The sequence below is a fragment of the Mustelus asterias genome, chromosome 9, assembly GCF_964213995.1.
Source record: "Mustelus asterias chromosome 9, sMusAst1.hap1.1, whole genome shotgun sequence".
NCBI classification, from domain to species: Eukaryota; Metazoa; Chordata; class Chondrichthyes; order Carcharhiniformes; family Triakidae; genus Mustelus; species Mustelus asterias.
The window spans coordinates 29,537,970-29,564,041 of record NC_135809.1 but is presented as its reverse complement, the minus strand read 5'-3'; the positions used below and the strand labels follow the sequence as shown (position 1 = coordinate 29,564,041).

The following is a 26,072-nucleotide window of genomic DNA, read 5'->3' as shown; positions in this document are numbered from 1 at the left end:
GAGCCCCAGACTTTCTTTAGACTTTGAAGCTTGCAACACATTGTGCTCAGCCAACAGGAGGTGTTCTTGCTTTAGGCTAAAATACACTGCTGTTTTTCCTCTATTTTCCACTCCACCCCTGTTCAGACTGCTCCCGACCACGAAGACCCACATTCACCTCGTAACCTGTCCAAGAGTTGGCAAAACTCATTACTCATGTGGTCAGCTTACAGGAGCTTCGGGTAACCCCTGCTTATGGCCACCTACGACAGTTATGCGGGTATCTTAAAGGAAATCAGTTTTGCAAAGAGGTATTTGAAAAGCGTTTTCATTTGTTTAAAACTGTTGAATGTCGTGGAAAAAGAATGTTTGGAACAGCACTATCTACAGAACGAACATGGTCTGTTCTGCCTTCAGGATGAAAGGAGGTGTGCCAAATGGTTTACTTTCGAGGTTGCCCAAGTAATTGCTCGTTACTGGCTCACATCTCATCTTGGCTATATCTCACTCAGTTCTCAAATTCTTAATGGAAAATTAATCATGGGTATATGGTGGAAATCATCATTTTATACTTGCATATAATTTTCCACAAATTAGGAAAATAACCTTGATTCCTTTTAGTTGGTAATATGGTAATATCTGAATGCATGCAAATGACAAAATTCTACACATGCGTATATCTTCTATGATAGTGGCACAGTGAGCATTTGTTAGGGTCTTAATTTATTACTGCTGCACCCACTATGGGCCTAAAACAAGTGCAACAGTAATCAATTCAGCTGTGCAGATTGATCATGGCATTTTCCTGGCAGTTGTCTGAAATGAATGCAGGCCTCATTTCAGTCGAGTGCAAAAGCAAGGAAGTTATGTTTAACTTTATAAAACACCGGCTCAGCGTCAACTTCAGTATAATTTCAGGCACCACACTTCAGGATGAATGTGAAGACGTTCGAGGGGGTGCAGATAAGATTCATGGTAATGGTTCCAGAGACGTGAAACTTCAGTTACATGGATAGATTTGAGAAGCTGGGACTATTTTCCTTTGAGAAGAGAAGATTAAGAGGAGATTTGACAGAGGTATTTAAAATCAGGAGAGATCTGGACAGAGTAGATAGGGAGAAACTGTTCCTGCCGGCAGAAGAATTGGAAACCAGAGGACATCAATTTAATTGATGGACAAGAGGAAAATCTTTTTTTATGCAGTGAATGGTTAGGATCTGGAATGTATCGCCTGAGAGTGTGGTGGTGGCAGGTTCAGTAGAGGTTTCTTAGAATTAGATAATTATCTGAGTAGAAACAAAATTGCAGAGCTACGCGGAAAAGACAGGGGAGTAGGGACAAGTAAGCTTGCTCTTGCAGAGAGCCAACAGACACTGGGCCGAATGGCCTCTTTGTGTGCTGTAATCATTCTATAATATAATATTGAAATAAGGTTCCCGCATCATTTTTGTCACAGTTTCCTAAATTGGTTTGCCCTTGTCAGAGTTTGTAATTTGGCAACCTCCGATTAGCATTTTCAGTGCTTGAGCAGTCTAACAAGTCATCTCTAAGAGGATCACTTGAGGCTGCTCAATAAAGATTCCAAAACATTCTACATGGAGATGTTGAGTTTGAAGGTACAAGGATGACTCTCCTGGTTCCAAAGTCTGAGCTAATTTATGCTAATGAGGTACAAAGATGAATTTACTACAGTTTTCATGGCTTGTACCTTCCGCACACCGTCACCAACATGCTGTTGGAATTTAGGTCCCGTTTATTCATTAACGGCACAGGTATTCCAAAATGAGATCACTCACTCTCCTTTTTTGCTTTGTTTTCTCCACTGTCGGATAACCTGTCTTGAGACGCTAATGTGTAGGTCAGCAGAATTTTTTAAAAATAAAGTTTTACTCCATTCTTAAAGTTACAAAGCCGGTGCTCAGAGCGGACTAGGAAGACCTGAATCTGTCTCCTTGCTTACTCCAAAAACCAAATTCAAATTGAATCCAATTCATGGTCCCCACAAGAGAGACAAACAAGATCCAAGCTGACAAGAAATGGCATTGCACCCCATCTTGGGTTTGATCTGACACTTGATCTTAGCCAAAAGGTCAGCAGAATGTGTATCACAGTGGTCTGGTAAATAGCCCCTTCACATTTAATATCCCTGTGAAAAAATGCCTGCCCTCTATTCCATACCTCCTACAGTAATAGTTACAATCAGGAGTTTGACAGTGTTGGACATTGAACTTGCATCTTTTTACTTTGTGGCATAATATACCTGTAGTCCAGCAAACTGCACCTTTCATACTGCTACATAGAAATTGTACTAACTACCTTTGGGTACAGTCGGGGCACAAAATTATGCAGGCAGAGATGGGAACAGAAGCAGGTGGGCCTGGAAAATGGCACCATTAAGAGCTCTGATTGTTTCCTGAGATGGTTCTGACATGCTACAATTTTTAAACTGAACTAGGTAAATGACAAATGACCCAAAATGATATGCTTTAGAAATTAACTGTTCGATCAGTGAGGGGCAGTTTGCAGTTTTTTGTTAAAATTTAAATCATCCATGTGATGTGGGCGTCACTGGCTGGGCTGGGCCAACATTTATTGTTTGCCCCTAATTAACCTTGAAAAGGTGGTGGTGGTGAGCTGTCTTCTTGAACTGTTGCAGTCCACGTGATGTAATTATACCCACAGTGCTGTTAGGGAGGGAGTTCCAGAGTTTTGACCCAGTGAAGGAACGGCGATGTATTTCCAAGTCAGGATGGTGAGTGGCTTGGAAGACAGCTTCCAGGTGATGGTGTTCCCATGTGCCTACTGTCCTTGTCCTTCCAGGTGGTAGAGGTTGTGTGTTTGGAAGATGCTGTCGAAGGAGCACTAGTGAGTTGCTGCAGTGCATCTTGGAGATTGTACACACTGTTGCCACTGTGTGTGTACTGGATAGTATTAAGCTTCTTGAGTGCTGTTAGAGTTGCACTCATCCAGGCAAGTGGAGAGTATTCCATTACACTCCTGACTTGTGCCTTGTAGATGTTGGACAGGCTTTGGGGCGATGACAGCTGAGTTATTTGCCGCAGAATTCCCAGCTTCTGACCTTCTCTTGTAGCCACAATATTTATATTAAAATATGGCACTAAAGGTCACCAGCCAGTCAGTCAGGCTGAAGAGGTGGCTTTGCAACAAGGAGCCAGTTGTGGGTTCGGACATGAGTCAGAACATTGCATAAGAGGGGGAAGACTTAGGAAACCTCATTCATTACCACACAGTGGCCATTGCATTTGTCCAGTGAAAACTGGGGCAGTTGTTGGGGGGCAGAGAACCTACATAGGACATAATAGGGGGGAGTTCAGGAGGCAGTTATAGTCCAATTGGAGGCAAACAACACTTCCTGCAAATGGGGAATAGCTACCCTAAATTGGAGAAAAATAGCAATGGGGAGCAGCCTCAAGAGCAGATGCAAATTCCACCTGGGTGGAATTGTCAATGGCTGACTATCATTGCATAAATCAGTTTATGGATGTGCTGTACGAAAGCATCAAGCTCCAAATGTATAGTCCAATCCAGGCACAGGGCAGTGAAATTCACCTCCATCATGGGGGTTCCCTATGGCTCAGAGGTGATTGATTGCACCCATGTCACCATCAAGACTTGGACTGAGAAGTCAAAGAGATTCCACAGTCAAGGGATTTTACTTTATAACTATGCAGTTGATCTGTGATAACAACATGCAGGTATGTACACAGTAAGCAAGCAGCTGTCATGATTCCTTCATATTCAGACAATCACAGGTGCTGCAGCTCTTCATGAGACCTGAGAGGTTCCGTGTGTGTCTGTTAGGGGACAAGGAATATTCCCTGAGGAGGTGACTGCCGACACCGATGAGATGCCCTGCAACAGAGGCACAGAGACACTACAACTGATGCCATCTCAACACCAAGACTGCCATTGTGCAGTCATTGAACTTCTAAACAGATGATTCTGGTACCATCTAAGACCCTTCCTCAAAGGTTTCTTGAATTGTAGTTGTCTATTGTACTCTCCATAACCTGGTCCTCCATAGAGATGTCGACCTTCCAAGTCTAGGGAGAGTTGAAAGTTGCCTCACTCAAAGACAGTGAGATAATTCTAATTTCTGAGGGTATTCTCCCAGTTACCCATTGTAACTTCAGTAGATGGCCAATGAACTTCTAGACTAAAGAATGGCTGAAAGTGGCCATTTGTGCTACTTCGGGGATTTCAAGAAAGTTACACTGGAAGATTAGGAAGATTCTCTCCAATGTCGAGATCTGAGAATCATTTCAATTCAGATAAAATTTTATTTTGAAAATGCTTGAAGCCAAATACTTGATGATTGTTGCACATGAAGGAGAACTGAAAGTTTTCCTCATGAAATGTCGTAGCAACATTTTGGGGTTTTTAATGGCAGATATTTTGATTAAGTAGAGATTCATCCCTTCTCATTCTTGTAAACAAATCTCAATGACTCATAGGCTCCTAATTTCCAAGCTTCCCGACGTCTGATGGTGGGGTACCCCAAAGATGCTCTGGGGAATCCCTCTCAGAACTTCAAAGGTAAACATTTGCACAGCAATTGTTCAAAAGTGTAGACTTTCTCTTGGCAATTGCCCTGCACTGAGAACCACCCAAAACCACATTTAAACCGCAAATTCAAATGGTTCCAACAGGGTTATCCCAATAGTTACTCTCAAAATGTTAGAAGAGTTAAAACCTTTTCTAACTTCTGGATAACTATTGTAAAGACACAGACTGCACCCCCCCCCCTTCCGCCCACGGAACTCCTTCCCCCACCCTCACATCTCCAACCTGCACAGGACTTCATCCTGATTAACCAACCCCCCATGGGACAACCCTGTACCTGCCCAGAACTCTTCACCCCTTCCCATTCCAAAAACCCCCCAATGTCTGATCCAACCACCTGACTGGACTCCCCACCTTGCAAGCCTGATTCCCTCCTCCACACAAGGTCTGATGCCCTTATCCCCTCAATGTCTGACTGCCACCCCCGCCATTTTCCCTTACCTTAGGTGCGTATCATTTTCCTGGCTTATCAATTTCGCTGAATCTTTAAACTTATCTGGTTTATGGCAGCTAGTGCAGTAAAAAAGGTGGCCTGTCTTCCTTCAATCTGACTCTGCTGGATTGCAACTGTGGACTTTGTAGACCGCCATGCTTCCTGGATCTCACCTGGCTTGAATCAGAAATTCAAGTGAGGCAGACATGGAATACATTTGGCATAGGTAAGTGGGCACAGACTGGCAACCTGACGCTGTTTGTCACTCTGAGGAAGTTACGGCCCATTATGTTTGCTTACCTTTTCAGTGTTCCCATAAGTACACAAGACACAATGATTGAACAGATATTGCATTTTATGTTACTGCATTGTACACATTGCAATCTCCTCAGTAAATGGAGCAATACAGGTGTGATCTATTACCTATCATCAACAACATTTTTTTGTCACATTAAACAGGTGATTAACAGTTTTCAGAACAAAAAGTATAATTACAATAATCGCAAATTAATGAACTCTTGGAAACGAGTTATTGATGGCGAGCAGAGCGAATTGATATGCGTTTAGTGGATGGGGGGGTTTGGTGAGGGAGTAGGAGTTTCTCGTTTTTTTACTTTTGTGCAGCAGAAGGAGCTGGTTGGTGAGTAACTGGTAAATCAATTAGAAATGAACTTGCTATAGGTGGTGCTAGCATTTAATAAGCACAGTAAATTGTGGCGTACCTCGGGAATATTCTCAGTTAATTGAGAAAGTAATTAAATTAACCAGCTAACACGCGAAACAATGGCAGCACAGGTGTTGTGTTGCAGAGGTGGGATGTGGGTGGCCTTGGACACCAATGCAATCCAGGACACACATGCCTGCAGAAAGCATAAGTAACGAGAGGAATTCTGGATCAGGATTATTAATCTAGAAGCCAAATTGCAGACACAGTACAGTATCAGGGAGGGGCAGAGATACCTGGACACTTTGTACCAGAAGACTGTCATATGTCTTAGAAGAGGGTCTCTTGTTTTGGTCAGTGGTAAAGGAAAGAAGGGTGTGACTGAGAGCAAGGCAGGTAAGGGGACTAAGCATAAAGTAATGTAGGAGCCTCAGACTTTACAAGTATCCAACCGGTTTGAGGTGTTTGCAGCCTGTGTGGATGAAAGCAAGGTCTTATGGGTGGATGAGCAGACTAGTCATGGCGCTCTGATACAGGAAGCTGTTTAAGCAGGGGGGGCAAAAAGGAATGTAATGGTAGTAGGGGACAGCAAAGTCAGGGGGATAGCCATTGTTCTCTGCAGCCAAGAGTGAGAATCCACAAGGCTGTGTTGCCTGTCCAGTGGCAGAGTTCAGAATATCTGCTCAGGTCTGGATAGGAAAAGACAATCTGAGGAAAGGGATCCAGTTGTCATGATCCTTGTAGGTACAAACAACATAAGTAGAGCTAGGAAAGAATTTCTGTGCAGAGAGTATGAGAAGCTGGACACTAAATTAAAAAGCAGGACCTCAAAGATGATAATCTCTGGATTATTACCTGAGGTACATGCAAATCAGAATAGGGTAAATAAAATTAGATCGTAGAAAGCTTGGCTGAAAGACTGGTTTGGGACAGGTGAGTTCTGGTTCATTCGGCAGAGGTACCCATACTGGGCTAAGTGGGGACTGTACCCTTAGAACAGTCCACAACCTGAACCATGTTGGGACTGGTGTTCAAGTGAGCTGCATTACTAGGAAAGTAGAGAAGGTACTAAACTTAAGAGTGGGGGCAAGGAATTGATTTTAGGAAGATGTGGTGAATCAAAGAGTAGAAAGAAACAGGGCAAGAGAGAAAGGTATTAATATTGGAAACAGACCATGAAAGGAAGGGACAGAGAACAGAAATCTCAGAGTAAATCAGCAAATAAGATTAGAGATTACAAAAGTAATAGAAAGACAAAACTAAAGGCTCAGTATCTGAATATTGATAGCAATAAAACCAAGACAGATGAACTGATAGCACAAATAGAAATAAATAAGTATGATCTGATAGCCATTGCAGAGACATGGGCAAAGGTAGCTTGGATGAGGAATTCATAGGATGTTTTTGGGGTAATTTTTTTGAACGGCCCATTTTGGCACCAACTAGCGAGCAGACTGTGCTAGACCTTGTATTATGCACTGAGATGGAATTAATTATCTACCTCATAGTGAAGGCGCTCTGAGCAAGCAGCGATCATAATGTGATTGAATTTTGCATTTAGTTTGAGGGAGAAAAGAGTGGAAGTAAGACTAAGTATTTAAAACTTAAATAAGGGCAATTATGATGGCATGAAAGCACAATTATCTGAAGTCAACTAGCAAATTGGGTTAAGGGATAGGTCAATGGAGAAGCAGTGGCAGACATTTAAGAGAATATTTCACAATACACAGAATCAGTACCTCCCAACGAGAAAGAAAAAATCCAAGGGAGAACGCACCATCTGTGGTTAACTAAAATGTTAAAGATAATATCAAACTTCACGAAAAAGCATATATTTGTGAAAAGATTGGCTGCAGGACACAACATAAAAACAGCAAAGAATGAGTAATAAAGATTAATAATGTGGAAAGCATTAGAGTATGAAAGAAAGCTAGTTAGAATGATAAGAACAGATATTAAGTTTCTATAGATACTTAAATTTTAAAAAGGCTTAACAAAGTGAATGTTTTTCCTGTAGAAAGTGAGTCTGGGGAACAAAAAATATAAAATAAGGAGGTGGCAGATGAATTGTTCAGGTATTTGCATAGGTCTTCCCTATAGGGAAAGGTAAATCCCAGATATAGATGTAAATAGGGAAATGGGGGGGAGGGAGGTTCTCAAAAGAATTGCAATCACCAAGGAACACCAAACTACAGGCCAGTTAGTTAAGCATCTGTCGGAGGAAAATGTTAGAAGCCATTACTAAATAAGCTACAGCAGGACACTTAGAAAAAAATCAAGATAATTAGACAAAGTCAACATGGTTTTGTGAAAGGGAAATCCTATTTAACCCATTTAATGGAGCTCTTTGAAGAGTTGCATGTACTATAGATAAAGGGGAGCCAGTAGAAGATCTCCATAAAGCATTTGATAATGTGCCACATCAAAAGTTATTCCAACAAATAAAAGCTCATAGTGTAGGGGGTAACATATTGGCATGGATAGAAGATGGACTAGCTAACAGGAAACAGAGTAGGCATAAACGGATCTTTTCCAGGTTGGCAAGAGCTAACAAGTGGTGTGTCACTGAGATCTGTGCTGGGAACTAAACCTTTTCCAGTTTATATAAAGGACTTGAATGAAGGGATTGACAGCATGGTTGCTAAGTTTGCTGATGATACAAAGAAAGTAAGTTGTGAAAAGAACACAAGGAGGCCTCTAATGGGCATAGATCAGTTAGATGTGTTGACAATGTTTAGGAAATTGGAATATAATAGTCCATTTTAGAAGGAAGAATAAAAAAGAAGCATATTATCTCATTGGTGAAAGATTGCAGAACTCTGAAATTCAGCTGAATCTAGGTGTCGTAGTGCATGAATCATGAAAGGATAGTATGCAGGTGCAGCAAGTAATTAGGGAAGCTAATTTATTATAAAGGGAATTGTGGATGGCACAATGGTTAGTACTGCTGCCTCACAGCGCCAGGAACCCAGGTTCGATTCCTGGTTTGGGTCACTGTCTGTGCGGGGTCTGCATGTCTTTCCCATGTCTGCGTGGCTTTCCTCCGGGTGTTCTGGTTTCCTCCCACGGTCCGAAAGATGTGCATGTTAGGTGCATTCGCTATGCTAAATTCTCCCTCAGTGTACCCGAACTGGAGTGTGGCGACAAGGAGATTTTCACAGTAACCTTATTGCAGTGTCAATGTTAGCTTACTTGTGACACTAATAAAATAAATAAGAATACAAAAGTAGGGAGGTTATTATACAGGGCATTGGTGAGACCACATCTGGAATACTGCATGCAGTATTGGTCTCCTTATTTAAGGAAAGATATAAATGTATTGGGAGTAGTTCAAAGAAGACTTCCTGGGCTAATAACTGGATTGGGTGAATTGTCTTATGAGGAAAGGTTGCACAGGCTCAGCTTCTATCTGCTGGAGTTTAGAAGTGTAAGAAGCGATTTGATTGCAACCCTGAGGGGTTTTGACAGGTTTGAGATGGAAAGGATGTTTCATCTCGTGAGAGAATCTAAAACTAGGGGTCATGGTTTAAAAATTTAAGACAGAGATGAGGAGAAATTCTTTCTGTCAGATGGTTAAGAGTCTGTGGAACCCTCCTTCTGTAAAGGTGGTGAACGCAGAGTCTTTGGATATTTTTAAGGCAGGGCTAAATGGATCTTGATACTCAAGGGGCTGAATGGTTTTTGGGGATAGACAATAATGGCCGCGATATTCCAGGCGCGTTCTGCCTGGCGCAGATTGCGCTGATTCGGGAAAATTGCATGCAGACCCAAAGATGGTTTTAGCACCTCGCGCAAAATGGTTTGCGATCTTACTGGTTCCTTTGTGCTGACGCAAACTGGATGTCACTCGGAAAGGGCGCAAAGCAGATTAGCATGAGATTGACTTGGTTTTAATCTCATTAGCGAGTTTTGCGAGCAATCATCCCCCCTCCCTCTTCAGGTGGGGATACCCAGAAATAGTACTGCAAGCGTTCCCCAATGAAGGCCATCCCGCAGCCACCCTGATTGCCTATATGAGCATCATTGAGCTCAGCCCAATCTGCCACATACTGCTGCCAATGGCTAGGGCCGGAGGGTCTCCCGTAACTGAAACCTGCCAACCCAAGGGACTGGCTGTATTGTCACTCAGAGAGAGAAGGCGGGACAGACACTCTGAGAGTGGGGGAGGGGGCTAACATCTGACTCCCGTCCAGATACAAGTCACAGTTTATGCACTGACTGCCCAGGTGCATTGATAGCATTACAGCTTCTTCCTGGGGCACTTGGATATCCCGGGGTCTACTTAGGTCATGGCTGACGATGCCGGTGCGGAGACCTGAGACTGAGGCGGAGATCTGTGCCAGTGAGGCCCATGCTGCTACCTGACCTGTCATTGAGCAGTGCATTGGCATGCAGTTCCGCTACCTGGACCACTTTGGAGGTGCTCCTTTGTACAGCCCCCAGAGGGTCTCCTGCATTGTGGTGGTCTGCTGTGCACTCCATAACCTTGTGCAGCAGCATGGTGACATTCGGGAGGAGGAGGACAATGCATATTTCTCTGGGGATGAGGCAGACCAGGAGGCAGTGGAGGAAGAGCCGGAGGATGGAGGACAGGGGGCGGCAAAGGCCCAGCATGCCACGAGGACCAGAGAGCCCTTCATTGATGCTAGACGCTCCGATTAGGAGGCTTGGTGTCCAGAAGTTCTCGGGTTCAGTGAGTGATGAAGTTGTCATTCCAGGATGTCTGCCAACATATGTCTCCATGGCTCTCGTTGGGATTGCTTGGGGAGCCAGTAGGAGAGTCTGAGTACAGATGGGGAGATACACTCCCTGTGGGAAACAGGACAAAGATGGAGGATTGCGGCTTTGAGATGCAATATTCTTTAATGTTGATTATTTGCAGTGCCAATTAGCCTATCCCTAATTAAGGTGTTTAACTTCAACCATGTCCTCTCCATGCTCCTAAATCTTCTTAATCTTGCGTGGCCTAGTGCTACATCGAGGTGACTCCCCAGGATGCACATCAGAGGCAGAAGCGTCCTGCTGTACCTGCGCCCTGTTCTTAATTCGTATGCTTGTATATTCAATATGTCATAAATAAAAAAATTTTTAAAATTAATTCGAGGGATGTGGGTTCTACTTGTTAGGCCAGCATTTATTGCCCATCCCTAATTTCCCTGGGGAAGGTGGTGGTGAGCTGCCTTCTTGAAGCGCTGCAGTCCATGTGGATTAGGTACACCCATGGTGCCGTTATAGAGGGAATTTCAGGGTTTTGACCCTTCAATAGTGAAGGAATGGTGATATATTGCCAAGTCAGGATGATGTGCAGCTAGGACTGGAACTTCCAGATGGTGGTGTTCCCATTTATCTGCTGCCCTTGTCCTTTGAGGTAGTCAAGGGCATGGGTTTAGAAGGTGCTGTCTAAGGAACCTTGGTGGTGATTCAGCCTACAACTTTATGTTCTGTTATGTCAGAATCGCCACAGTGTTTTATGAAGCCCGCCTGGATCATACGTTTTGCACCTTGAATTTGACAAGAATAAGCATGATATCGTTCACTTCAGGAATGAATCAAATGACCCACTAGGGAGCTTTTATCAAACAAAACTTATTTAGGAATATAGTTAACATGTATAGTAAGAATGTTACCAATAACTTGCCAATTGCAAACAAACAGTTTGAAATCAGAACAGATTCCCAGAACACCAAGGAAAACTCTGGTCAAGCCACCAGCAGCAGGTTTTCTACTGCAGGAAGGCAAAAAGCCTTGCTTTCAGCTAACCAGCAGAACTTCCAAAACCCAGGGGGAGAGAGAGAGAGATACTGCTTTCAATCTGATGTCCACTCCCTTCTAAACTAAAACTAAACAGCAGCTCAAAACTGAAAATGAAACCTTGAATTCCCTCGGAAGGAAAACCAACTGACCCAAACCCATGACCTTTCTCCCAGCAATGCAGAGCCATAAAACAAACCAGAGTAAAAATAAACAAACCCCATTTAAACCACTGAAGGAGCAATAAAAGGACTCCTACAGACAGCCCGGCAACAATGAGAAGTGAGAGCTACAGAGAATATAATTTTTAAAAAACTCTTAAAGGTACACTAATGTCACACCTCCCCCTTAAGAAAAAAATGAACCATCAAAATTCACAGATGGTATCATTTTTCAAACTCTTTCAGTTTCACACTACTAATACTCTACAATAAATAACATACATTTTACAAAATCAAAACATGCAAACAGAACAGTAACATAGTCCAGTTCAGTCCTTGTCATCCACCGTTGAGCACTCTGCCTGTTATCACATTCATGACAAACTGCTTCGTCTCCACAATTCTCCTTCCAGCTTTAATCCTGCGTTGATTTCAAGTCAAAGCTCAATTTGTTGTTATGATGATAAATTAACCCTGGTAAGGTCCTCAGAGAACTACGCAGGATCAAAGATTACATGTGTGTCGTCAGGGTCATTCAGAAAAGTAATTGTATCTCTGTCCCCTTTCTTGTCCATTGGCCTTAGCTCCTCCTCTGCCAAGCCATTCGACTCCTTTGTTCACTCTTGATCTGCACCATCACTTTCTGCACACACTTTTGTAAAGAGACACAGCAGATTGCCTCCCTTGGTGTCAGAACCCATTTCGACCATGGTTCCAAGAATCACTTTGGCAGTTACATGGCTGTGAAAACCACTGTATTTTATTCAAAGACTAGCAGTGTACAGTGTTGCTTCATTGGACATCCATGTCTGCACAGACTGTATGGATTCATCCACACTTTTCTTTGCATTGATGAAGAGCTGTTTTTGACAGTCCTGCAATTTATGCTAATGCTATTTGAACAACTCAGGAACATGTTCCAAAATGGTCAAATTGACTTGTATCTGTCTCCACACCTGCTCATGTTCTTTGTTCACATGATTGTCCATTAATTGGCTCTCTTTCTCCACCTCCACCCAGTTTTGTGTGATTGATTAAGACTTTTGGCTGCTGCATCTCAGACCGCGTAAACACCAGTTTTTTCATCTGAACCTGTGCCAACTTTAGAGCGTTAAATCTATAAGGATGTTGTTTAATTGGAACAACATTTCCCACATCGACATCATATATAACCATTCAAGTACTTCCCAACTTATTCCCACATACTTGTCCATGTGATATTAATAACTCTTTCAGGTCAGTTCGATTTTCCTCTTGAAGATAACTCAATAATTTATCCCAGTTTTTAATAACATCCTCGTTATCCAATTTAATTTGAGGAATGTCAAACTCAGAGTCATCTGGATTTGGTTCTTCACTCTGATTTATAACCACGAAAACATTCTGCTTCTGCTCTCCTTCCCTATCAAAATACCTTTTAAGCATATTCACATCACACACTCTGTGAGTTTTCCTTCTATCTGGCGTTTTTATCAAATAATTCACCTCACTCAATTCCCTTTCAATTTGATAAGGCCCACTAAACCTTGCTTTTAAAGGTTCACCTACCACTGGCAGCAGTACTAAGACTATCTCCACGAGCAAAATTATGAATTTTTGATTTCTTATCTGCTTCATGTTTCATCACATGCTGTGCCACTTTTAAATGTTGTCCAGCCAATTCACCTGCACTATTCAACCTTTCCCTAAAGCTTGACACACAGTCCAATAATGTAGTCTCAGAGCGCTCACTCGCCAATTTCACCTTAATCAATTTAAGTGGTCCCCTTACTTCGTGACCAAAAATCAATTCAAATGGACTGAATTTGGTTGACTCATTAGGTGCATCCCTAACTGCAAAAATAACAAATGGAAATGGAATCAATTTCTATCTTTCACAGGCTGAAACTGATGTCAGAAACCAAGCTTTAATTTATGAACTAATTCATAATCATCTGCCATTTCGGCTGCTAACCTTGCAGTTTTAACCTTCTGCTCTTTCACATGAGTTCTCACTCCATCTGGAAGTGAATTTTTAAACTCTTCCAAAATAATCATTTCTCTAAGAGCTTCACATTTGACCAGGTTCTTTTCTTAGATTTCTTAACTGTTGTATGTAGGCTTCTGGCACTAATTCATATGCACCCAAGATGGATTTTTTCACCTCATCATACTTCCCAGATATTTCCTCCGATAGTGATGCAAACACCTCACTAGATCTACCTACCAACTTTGTTTGAATCAGTAATACCCGCATGGTCTGTGACCATTTCATTTGTTTAGCCACTTTCTCGAATGAAATGAAAAAAGCTTCTACATCCTTCTCATCAAACCTTGGCAATGCTTGGACGTATTTAAATAGATCCCCACCAAACCTTTGACTACAAAGCTCGTGCTCCTTCTCACTATTCTCATTGCTATCCCGAAACTGTATTTTTCCCTTTTACCTCCGCCGATTTAAACTGATGTTCACATTTTATTGCCAGTTTCCAAAGTTAGAATTCTCTTTCTTTTTCTTTTTTTTTCCGCTGGGGCCATCCTTTCCCTTTCTTCCTCCCTTGTCTGTAATTCAAGCAGTTTCATTTCTTTTTCTTGTTGTAATTCAAACTGTTTTAATTATTTTTCATGTTCAAGCTGTTTTATTTGTAATTGAATTCTAGCCATTTCCAATGATTCTGACTGTGTTTCTGGCCATTTTAAATGCTGTGCTATCACCACAATGTTTTTGCCAATTTCAAAAGCTTTGTTTTAGTCACCTTTTGTAAATCACCTAGCGTGACCTCCTCCACCCCAGGAACTTCTGGGCCTGTGGAAGAGCCATTATTCCACAAGGCACTCCCAATTTAAACCTGAATACAACACCTGAAAAGAAGCCACAGGTATGCTCATCACTCACTGCCTTTGAGCTCAATAATCCCAAATCAATCAGGAATCCTGCAATAGAGCCTCCAATTGTTATGGTTCATGTCAGAAACTCCACAGTGTTTTTTGAAGCCCGCCTGGATAATAAGTTTGCACCTTGAATTTAGCTAGGATAAGCATAATATGGTTTACTTCAGGTGTGATTCCAATGATAAAAATTTATTTAGGAATATAGTTAACATGTAAAGTAAAAATATTACCAATAACTGTTATAAATTACGAAAAAAACAAAACAACCACAATAATGTATAACCCTTACAAATATATCTAAGATGTTCCAATCAAAGCAATCCCATAAACACAACCTTTCCACAGGTTTAACACAGTAAGGACTAATGCTCACGTGATATTGGAAGTGAGTCCTTTGGATGAATGCTGCAGTTCTCTTGATACACTCAGAACAGTTTGAAGCCAGAACAGCTTCCCAGAACACCAGGGACAGACTCTGGTCAAGCCACCAGCAGCAGATTTTCTACAGCAGGAAAGCAAGAAGCCTTGCTTTCAGTTAACCAGCAGAATGTCCAAAATCCAGAGAGAGAGACAGAGACACTCTTTTCAGTCTGATGTCCACTTCCTTCTAAACTAAAGCTAAACAGCAGCTCAAAACTGGAATGAAACCTTGAATTCCCTAGGAAGGAAAAAAAACTGACCAGAACCCATGACCTTCCTCCTAACAATGCAGGGCCATAAAACAACCCAGAGTAAAAATAAACAAATCCCATTTAAACCACTGAAGGAGCAATAAAAACACTCCTATAGGCAACCCGGCAACAATGAGAGCTGAGAGCTACAGAGAACATGATTTTTTTTTAAACTCTTAAAGGTACACCAATATCAAAGTTCACTGCAGCTATCTTCTACCATGGATTTGTTGCTCTTCCCCTCATTTCTGTATGTGTCAGACTGACTGAAGCCTAGGTGCAATATTAGCCAAAATATTGCTGCAAATTTCTTTGCTATCTCAGAAGAAGAATAAATCATATGTGTATTTCTGGTAAAACATTCGCTGGCCAGCCACTCACAAGATTCTTGGAATTGAATCTTGGCTCCTTCCTAGGAAGTTGCGGTTATTTATTCCAAATAATTTTGCCTTACATTTAACTAGGAATCAGTAGTGGGATTCCAGGCGGAGATGGTTTCCAAACCGCATAATCTTAGTGGTGTGAGGCCTGGCTGATTTTAATTTGTGAACTTTAGCTGCAAGTGGTTGGTCAGTTGACTGCCTGAGGTGGGCTGGAAGTGATAATTGGTGGGCTCCTGGGTGTATCAATTTTAGGCAGCTAAGATTGCCAGCCAGCACCAGAGAGACAATAGCTGGCCAAATTGCAAGACACCAGGAAGGGTTTGGGAAGGGAAGGGGGCAAGTTTGGAGCTGGGTAAGCCTTATCAAGGACCCATGTACCCTGGAAAAAGATGCAAAAGATACCAACGGACTCAAGAACAGCTTCTTCCCTGCTGCCATCAGGCTTTTGAATGGACTTGTATTGAGTTGATCTTTCGCTACACCCTAACTATGCCTGTAACACTATATTCTGCACCCTCTCCTTTCCTTCTCCCCTATGTACTCTATGAATGGTATGCTTTGTCGGTATAGCACACAAGAAACAGTACTTTCCACTGCATACCAATACATGTGACACTAATAAATCAAATTAAAACTAAATGTTGCTTATATAAATCCAGAGGAGTACAGATTGAAGACCAGACAAGCAGGTTAAACTAGACGACAGTGTGGCCGAGACTATGTGTTCATGGGTAAGGCACTAGGCCAATTGCAGCTGCCTGTGCACTTCGTGGTTCAAATCACTCCGTTTCAAATCACTTTGACAAAGGGTCATCTGGACTCGAAACATCAATTCTCTTTTCTCCTTACAGATGCTGCCAGACCTGCTGAGATTTTCCAGCATTTTTTCTTTTGGGTTCAAATCACTCATATTTGATTGATCAGTGAGATGGATTCCAGGGAAAAGATGCTTACAGCATACAACCCACACACATCAGTGCCTTCAGCGTACCTGCCCATAATGTTTAATTGCTACAGTTTACAGGAATATTGACCATAAATAATTTTAACCTTGGGTGTGCTGGTACTAGCTGGAAAGAAAAGTCAAAAAGCATAGCACAGGCAACCGTGCTTAATATTAGAGTTATTTGGTCCGCTATCATTTGTAGAATAAATTCCATGTTCAACTGTGAGTCGTCAAGCACACTAGATGCAATATTCTATTTTTACTTAATGGATTTTTAAAATTTTAATAGAAATAAATTGAAAAGCGAAGACAGATTAGTCATTTTTTTCATTGATAGAAGATTGATTTAATAAGGTGCATTTTTCTGGGTTTGACATCCAATAATCACCTATTTTTGGCTGCCACATCAAGAAAAATTGGGAGCTGTCTCAGAACACTAAATTAGCCCCAACATGCAGCGCTGCAGCCAGGTATCAGCCTAAACACTTGAAAGGATGAAGCATCTTGAGATGTAGCGAAATCTACTCATGGCAAACCTGTGACTATTGTTGTTAGTAAAATCATTTAACGTCCATTTACATGAAAAAAATTACGAAGATAACTACAGAATCAAAATATGCCAATTTGTATGATGTTAAGTGCACCTTTTAGCTTAATAGATAGATATCTTCTGTGTGTTTTTGGCTAACTAATAATCATTTCATTTTGGCTTTTCCATACTTTCTTCAAATCTAATATTTAAGGCAATCTACAAAGCAAAATGATGTACCACTATGTTAAGTTATACTATCATGGGAAACAGTAACAAAAAGACCATTGCTTTCATGTGTTGCTTATGAATGATGTAGCCATTTCTGATTGGTTGGCACAACTCTAGTTCATAGACAAAATTTAAATATCAAAGATGGCTAAGCAAGCTCGTAGTGCAAATTGCAAACTTGTGTTGTCGTATAAACTCTGACAGCACCATCATCATCATTTTTAGCATGTTATATAAAGATATCTATATCTTTATATACCTATGTCAGACTCCCATTTATTGGCTACAGCTCAGTCTTCAGCACCATTATTCCTATGAAACTCATCTCCAAACTCCTTGGCCTGGGGCTCGGCTCCTCCCTCTGCGACTGGATCCTGAACTTCCTAACACACAAACCACAATCAGTAAGGATAAGCAACAGCACCTCTTCCAAGATTATTCTCAACACTGGTGCCCCACAAGGCTATGTCCTCAGCCCCTTACTATACTCCTTATGCACCTATGATTGTGTGGCCAAATTCCCCTACAACTCTATTTTCAAGTTTGCCAATGACAACATCACAATGGGTTGGATCTTAAATAATGACAGGACAGGAAAGAGACAAAGAATCTGGTGAACTGGTGCGACAATAATAATCTCTCCCTCAATGTCAATAAAACAAAGGAGATAGTCATTGACTTCTGGAAGCATAGTGGAGGACATGTCCCTGTCTACATTAATGGGGATGAAGTAGAGAGCTTCAAGCTTTTAGGTGTCCAGATCACCAACAATTTGTCCTGGTCCCTTCATGCCGACGCTATAGTTAAGAAAACCCACTAATGTCTCTACTTAGGAGACTAAGGAAATTTGGCATATACAACTCTCAATAAATTTTACAGATGCACCATAGGAAGCATTATTTCTGGTTGTATCACAGCTTGGTATGGCTTCTGCTCTGTCCAAAATTGCAATAAACTACAAAGGGTCATGAACGAAGCCCAGTCTACCACTCAAACCAGCCTCCCATCCATTGACACTGTCTACACTTTATGCTGCCTCGGAAAAGCAGCCAGCTTAATCAAGGACCTCACGCACCCTGAATATACTCTCTTCCACCTTCTTCCATCGGAAAAAAGATATAAAAGTCTGAAGACACGTACCAACCGACTCAAAGACACCTTCTTCCCTGGTGCCATCAGATTTTTGAATGGACCTACCTCGCATTAAGTTGATCTTTCTCTACACCCTAGCTATGACTGTACTCTCTGCACTCTCTTGTTTCCTTCTCAATCTATGGTATGCTTTGCCTGTAGAGCGCGCAAGAAACAATACTTTTCACTGTATACCAATACATGTGCCAATAATAAATCAAATCAAAGACAATGCTTATGAGCCCCAATTTTAATTTCCTCATGAGAACAAGGCATGCATGTGGTTAAAATGGGTGCAGAATACTAACCCCTCCCCCCCCCTCACCTCCCCTTCCTTCCACCCATTAGCACCTCAATGTTGCCAGGTTTTGGGAGGCATATGGGATTCGTTGATGTCACTTGCTTGCTGACACGATTTTAGTCCAGGCTCACATGAATTGTGCATTGTACCAACTGTGTCTGGGGAAACTGTTGCAAGCTGAATCCAGTGACAGAAGACACCCAGGTAATGGAAGTTTTGGTGTAATCTGATTATATCGTGGAACGTGACTGTAATAGCAGGGAAGTTACCCCAGGTATCCTGGTCAATATTCATCCCTCAAGAAACATCACACAAACAGGTTATTCAATTCTTACTACGTTGCTGTTTGCTGAATGGAGTGTGAATATGCTGCTGTGTTTCTTGCATAATAGTGACTACATTTCAAATGTATTTCATGAGCTATAAAGCGCTATGGGACATTCAGTAGTCATCAAAAGCACTACATAAATAATGTCTGATGATACTGTGCTTATAAGAACAATATTTATATCATGTTTCTTGGAAAGGGTATGTTTAGAATTCAGATTTGTTTTCAGGGTGCCCATTTGTCTAGGAAAACCTTTAATTTAATGGCTGGGAGAACAAGATAAGTACTCATTTTAGATATGGAGTGTTTATTTAAGCAGAGCTAATGCACTTGTGTTTACGTAGGTTCCCCCCAGGTTTTCAGAGAAGAGTTCTGATACATTTGATTGACAGAGACCGAGTCATGTCATTAATGAGAGGAGCTAAACTTGCAGGAAAGAAAGGTTTCAATTTTAGTTTAAAAATACAAGCAGTTGCTGCCTGGGCTGCCAGAAGAAAGTAGTCTCTTTCTGTCTCTCTCCAGAGATGTTATGAAAGCTCCAGGACTGTTAACCTAAAGTCACAAGCAAGTATACCTGTGTTTTGCCAACTGATTATAAAGAGGGGTTTTAAATCTTAAGAGGAATATTTCTTAAATTAGAACTCATAATGATAGGGTAGCAGTTAAGAATTATCATGGTTATGTATAGATTAAGCTATTGATGTGTTACAACCCAGTCATCTGTAATTCTTTGGTGCCCACTGCATTTTTTGGGCATTGGATATGAAAATGTTTGCAAGTGTTTTATGGCAGTTCTGATGAGGTGGTACAAGGGGAAGTTTTTATCAAAGTTTATTTATTAGTGTCGCAAGTAGTCTTACATTAACACTGCAATGGAGTTACTGTGAAAATCCCCTTGTCGCCACACTCCGGCGCCTGTTCGGGCATACTGAGGGAGAACTCAACATGGCCAATGCACCTAACCAGCACATCTTTGGACTGTGGGAGGAAACCGGAGCACCCGGAGGAAACCTATGCAGACACAGGGAGAATGTGCAGACTCTGCACAGACAGTGACCCAAGCTGGGAATCGAACCCTGGCACTGTGAGGCAGCAGTACTAACCACTGTGCCATCCTCCACTGTGCCGAAAAGGCTAGCCATCAAGACCATAGCTGAATGTAGTAGCTGCTTCTGCTGGTGAACCTGGCACATCTGTGTGTTTTGTTTAACTTGTTTTAGCTTTTTGGAGGCTAACATTATAAATAAAGGAAGATTGAAAGAGCAGGGATCCTTTAAATTTGTAGCAGTGTCTGGTGCAGACACGATGGGCCAAGTGGCCTCCGTCTGTGCTGCACCATTTCTGTGATTCTGTGACTCCCTTTTAAGGGCATAATCGCTCTGCTGCATGACGTCCTGGCCTTGACTCGATTCAGCATGGAGCCTCCATCTGCACTCCTAATTGGCTCCCTTCCCACTGGACGGGCCGCCAGTTGGCCATCTGGCACTTGATTTGCCAAGCTGAAATGGCAGGAATGGGTGCGAGCAAGCAAGTTTTCGTTCCATCTCTTTCACCCCGCCCTAAAATCCAGCCCCACATTTCAAGCTCCAGCTTGGTAAAAATGTCCATCAGCTTCTGAAGGTGGAAAAGGAACACTGAGGCCACCGATGTCAATGGTGGCTTTTTCCGTCATATAATCCAAGATTTTTCCAGGGCGTATCGCTGGTGCACGGACTCTGATTTTCACTCTATCATCAAATTAGCGACATGAAGATCTGCGCCAGTGCACAGCTAACAAACCAGGAAACCCTTTTCACCCAGGCCCACAGCTGGCACCCTTCCGGCGTCCCCCCCCCCCCGTCCCCCCCCCCAACCCGGCATCAGCTTGGCACTGCCCTGGCATTACCCTTTTCCTGCTGAACACTGCACTGACCTGCAGGCTCCCTAGAGAGCACTGCTGGCAAGGTGTGTATACCTTCTGAGACCAGTCGTGCTTCACGCTCTTCTGACATCGCTGTGGATGGAATTCGTGATGTGCTGATGTGATTCCGGTGTTTGGGCCTGAAAATTATAAGTTAATTTATCACAATGAAGTTCCCAATGTTTAACATTGGGAAACACGGCCCGTCACTGACAGGGGAGGGAACAATCGCTTCCTGCTTTTAGGTCGTTGTGAAACGCAACTTTGGCCTTCTCGCAATATTTCCCACTCCCAATGCCGAGCCCACCCGACGTGAATGGGAGCGGAAAATCCCGGCCTGAGATTTTTATTGTTGAACACACTATGACTGACAGTGCAGTTAGCTGTATAATTATTACCCCTCATTATATTTACAGTAACTTGGTATTTTAATAAATTACTGAAGTTTCAATGGAGACGTCCCTTGACTCTTTTGAAAATGCAATTGCTGAAAAAACATTTATCTCTGCATGTTTGCTCATAAATAAACCTGTTGCCCAGTAATTTTAAAAGTACATGATGGTACTTTTACGGCACTTGAAGAATCATCTCAAATAATTAGGGTAGTGTCTTATTTTCTTCTGATAGCACACTGACTGACGTGTTTATTCTTTACACAGATTTAACACGTTTAAAGTAAATGAGTTCAGGACAGCATTAAGATAGTGTACAAATAAATTAATTCACATGTATTAAGCTGCTCATATCAGAGAAAATTAAATGCCTTTGGAAATAACTATGCTGTAAAGTGTTTGTGTGTTTCTTTCCCCATTTGCCAATCTGAATATATGCCCAGAAGTAATAAAACCCTGGAGATGAGGTTGCTTTCACACAATAGGTTTGCCCACTCTTACCCCTACATGTTTTATGGCAGATTTTATTTAATACAAGCAATAAACCTTGGCAACATTCTGATATCAGCATGAGGATTTAAATTGATATGATTAAACTAATGTCTCACTTTAGTTCAGAAAGGTTAACATGAGTAAGAGTGAAGAATACAAGAACAATGTAGGTTTCAACATTCACAATTAAATGTGCACACTGATTTGTGCTCCTCTTAACATTTTCGATTTCTTTCTTTACTTGATTTGTGAGATCATGATTGCCTTTTTATGATGTGGGGAATATTTTTTGAGTGAAATTTAGCTTCCTGGTTACTGAAGCCACCAGGTGTGGAGTTGGAAGTGCAGCCAATTAGTCTGTCCATCATGGAAACTCGCATTTCACAGAATTACAGAAATGTTATGGTGCAGAAGGAGGCCATTTGACGCATCATGTCCACTGTGACATTACCGTACCTTTAAAAGTTTTTTTAAAAAATAATTTTCTCTGTAGCTCAGTCTTAGCTGATGTCGTTGTTGATGGGCTGTCTATGAGGAGTCCTTTTATTGCTCCTTAAGTGGCTTAAATGAGGGTTGTTTATTTTTACTATGGGAATTAGTTTTATGGCCCTGCAATGTCAGGAGGAAGAATGTTTGCAGGTCAGATGACAGGAGCTCTTTCATTTTCAGCTGCAGGTTTTAGTTTTAGAAGGGACATCAAGCTGGAGAGAAGTGTCTCTCTCTCTCTCTCCCTGGTTTTGGGAAATTCTGCCGATTAGCTGAAAGCCTTCCTGGAGAAGAAAATCTGCTGTTGGTGGCTTGACCAGAGAATATCCATGGTGTTCTGGGAAGCTGTTCTGACTTCAGACTGTTCTGAGTGTATCAGGAGAACTGCAGCATTCATCCAAAAGACTCAGTTCCAGCATCATGTAAGCACTAGTCTTTGCTGTGTTAAACCTGTGTAAGGGTTTTTCTGTCAAAGGTATTGGTTTGATTGGAACATCTTAGATATCTTTGTTAAGGGATATACATTATCGTGGTTGTTTTGTTTTTGTTCGTAATTGATAAAAGTTATTGCTAATTTTCTTTCCATACATGTCAATTATATTCTTAAATGAACTTTGTTTGGTAAAAGCACCTTAGTGGGTCATTTGAATCCTACCTGAGGTGAAACATATCATGCTTATCCTAGCCAAATTCAAAGTGCAAAACTTATGATCCAGGTGGGCTTAAACACTGTGGAGTTTCTGACCTGAACCATAAAACTACACCAGCCCTCTGAAAAAGCACCTCACCTAGTTCCATTCTCTTGTCTTCACCCTGTAATCTTTCACATTCTTTCTTTTCAGATAACAGTCTAATTCCCTTTTGAATGCTTCAATTGAATCTGCCTCCACCACACCCTCAGGCAAAGCATTTCAGACCCTAACCACCTGCTATGTGAAAATGTTTTTCCTCATATCACTGTTGCTTAGTGGGGAGTCAGTTCACTCAGTTGGCTGGATGGCTGGTTCGTGACATGGAGGAATGCCAACAGAGCGGATTCAATTCCTGTACTTGCTGAGGCCCACCTTCTCACACTTGTCCCTCGCTGAGGTGTGGTAATCCTCAGGTTAAATCACCACCAGTCAGCTCTCTCCCTCAAAGGGAGCTTATGGTCATCTGGGACTTTGGTACTTCACTTTTTTAATTGCTTATTTTATCAATTACTTGACATCTGTTTCCTCTCCTTCTTGATCCTTTCACGAATAGGAACATTTTCTCCCGATCTATTTTGGCCAGACCCCTCACACTCTCTCTAATGCTTTCACCCCTCACACTCTCTCCAATGCTTTTGACCCTTCCCAAAATGCGGCACCCAAAAATGGATGCAGTACTCCAACTAAGATTGAACTATAGTGACTTCTACAAGTTCAACATAACCTCCTTGCTCTTGTACTCTATGCCCCTATTAGTAAAACCCAGGATATTTGACTTGCCAGTTTGTGCCAACTACAGATGTACATACGATCATGAGAAACAAAAGGAGAATAGTTGAAATTTAAAACAAATTCTTTACTAAAGGTGTCTTTGCACAAGGTCTTTTCAACCACAAATGATTGTTTTCACAATTTTTTTCAGCGCTTCAAGCATTTAGATCCAAATATGTGGCTTGTGAGAAAACTGTGTTTTCGCTCTCTCTGCTGTCGAGATATCCCTGATGTTGACAAGACTTGCCTCTCAAAAGAGCTAGAGCTGTTCCAACTGACATGTTCCAGTTGAACACCAGTGTAGCAAAGATAGTGCTATAGACAGATAGGGACATAAAGTGAATGCTACTGTAATTTTATAGCACTGGGCAGGTACAGATCTGATTCCCATGCTGGACCAGAATCTATATTACTTCTAGAATGTAAAAATATTCTGGGGGGGAAAAAAAGGTTTTTCCTCTTTCATGGGCAATTGCTCTGGACATTACGTAGATTATTTAGTCCCATTGTTTGTCTTAAAGACCAGACTAAAGGATGTCTGTTGCACAGTATTATTCTGTATCTATCTTTATGAACATAATAGCACCCTATTTACATAAATTTGTGACATAAGAAATCAGAGAAGGAGGGGGCTGTATAGTCCCTTGATCCTGCCCGACTCCGTACTGACCACTTAATAGTTTAAATGTAATCATTTCAGCTATCTTGAGATGTTCCTTTTACTACATGTACTGCACATCATCTCTATTTTGTGCTGCACTTCAGTTTATACATTTTTTCCTTTATTATTAGTAATGAACTTTTGTGAAGCTTCAACTGCAGTAGGGCTCAAAACTATTATCGTGCACATTTAAAAATAATTCCAATGACTAAAAAACTTTAAAGAAGTCCTGTTTCCTTTTTTGTCTTTTCACTGTTGAGCCAAATTCCAAATGCTCTGACTTCCTTTTTCCTGGAATTCTAATACTCATCTATCTCATCTAAGTCATTCATTGAACATTACATAAGGAATGAAGGCACATGCACAGGAATTCGATCAGTTTTTGTTAAAAATGAGTGCTTACTAAAGTGATTGAATTCCTTAATTCTGAGATAACAACAGGTAATGAGTATTTTTTTGCTGTGCCACATAGTTTTATTGGTCAAATTATTAGTGAATTCAAACAAAATGAAAGGAGGTAAGCGTCAGCTTGTCTTGTGGTAAATTTTCTTTCAGTCTGCCTATTTGGAAAGAGTACTTATCCTGTCAATGTGCACTAGGGAGTGCCTGTGTAAACATTCGTGTTTCTCCCTGTTCCTCATAACAGTTTCTTGTATTGCATTTCTTCTGACCTTGCTATCTGAAACCAATTACAGGAGATCCATTCGGGCTGCATCTGTTTTCATAAGAAGCCTGGGCTGCAGTGTTTTTCTCAGAGATGAATATCAACATCAAATATGCTTCTGAGTGCCTCATTATTTATGTTTGAGAGAGGGAGAGATTTCGTAGCCTTCAGCTGAGCTCTCGAGAATGTGTCGTACTGTGCTGTTTATACATTGAAGATATTAATGGGTGTAGATGTCATTTTTCATTTTAACGTCTGAAATGTGACATGCTGATAGGTTAAACAGCCATATTTTTCAGTTACAGTCATAAGCGGCATCTTACTTCCAGAAAATTATATTTACTTTTCCTTTATCGTAATTAAAAAGATCACGTTTTACTTGTTACTCTTTTAATATTTTACATGTGATGCTGCAGAAGCGGTAAGTGATAACTTTACTCAAAAATATAAATGGTTTCTGAGTGAACAATAATTCACAATTGAGGAAAAAAAAGTTGTACAGACCTAAACTAAGTTTTTATTTCATAATTTGCATAATTATAACTTAAAAACATGTCCAAATAGGATGCAAGAGCGCAATTGTGTTTACACATAGTTTGCATCTTGCTCTGTCTTGGCAGAAATGACGTTGGGTAAAACTTTCAGTTGCAGCTTTGGAATATGCACATACATCATGTAACATCTGCAAAAAAAGATTGTGCTTAAATATTTAACGCTGCATATTATAAAGCAAAATTAAAATGAATGATAGATTGGGTGTGCAAAATAGTCCTTGTGATTCATGGTTGAATTAAGTTATTAGAAATTGTCATTTTTCCACTGATTTTATTTTACCTTAAAGCACTTTCAAAAGCCACAATAGCAACTACCAACTATTGCGTGATTGCAATGAATATTGCTTTTATGATGCACTCATTATGTATTACTCTGCCTAATGTTCAAATATTTGTTTTTATTTTGACTGTTTTCCTAATTAATATTTTCCCATTACCTGTTATGTCGTGGAGTGAATAGATTCAGACTGACTTAAAATAAAACTGCAGTAGCCCTG

General features: G+C 41.2%; 1 protein-coding gene across 2 annotated transcripts in view; it reads left to right on the top strand.

Moving 5' to 3' along the window:
- The window catches only part of foxp2 (forkhead box P2), a 417,384-nt gene that overhangs the window by 206,241 nt on the left and 185,071 nt on the right, over positions 1-26,072 (top strand). The window contains exon 1 of one of the 2 annotated variants that reach the window (XM_078219890.1): positions 25,064-25,442. The exons of the other annotated variant lie outside the window; for it this stretch is intronic. The gene's annotated coding sequence lies outside the window, so the exon portion shown is untranslated. Of the gene's footprint in view, positions 1-25,063; positions 25,443-26,072 lie in introns of those variants that run through there. 2 annotated transcript variants of the gene reach the window in all.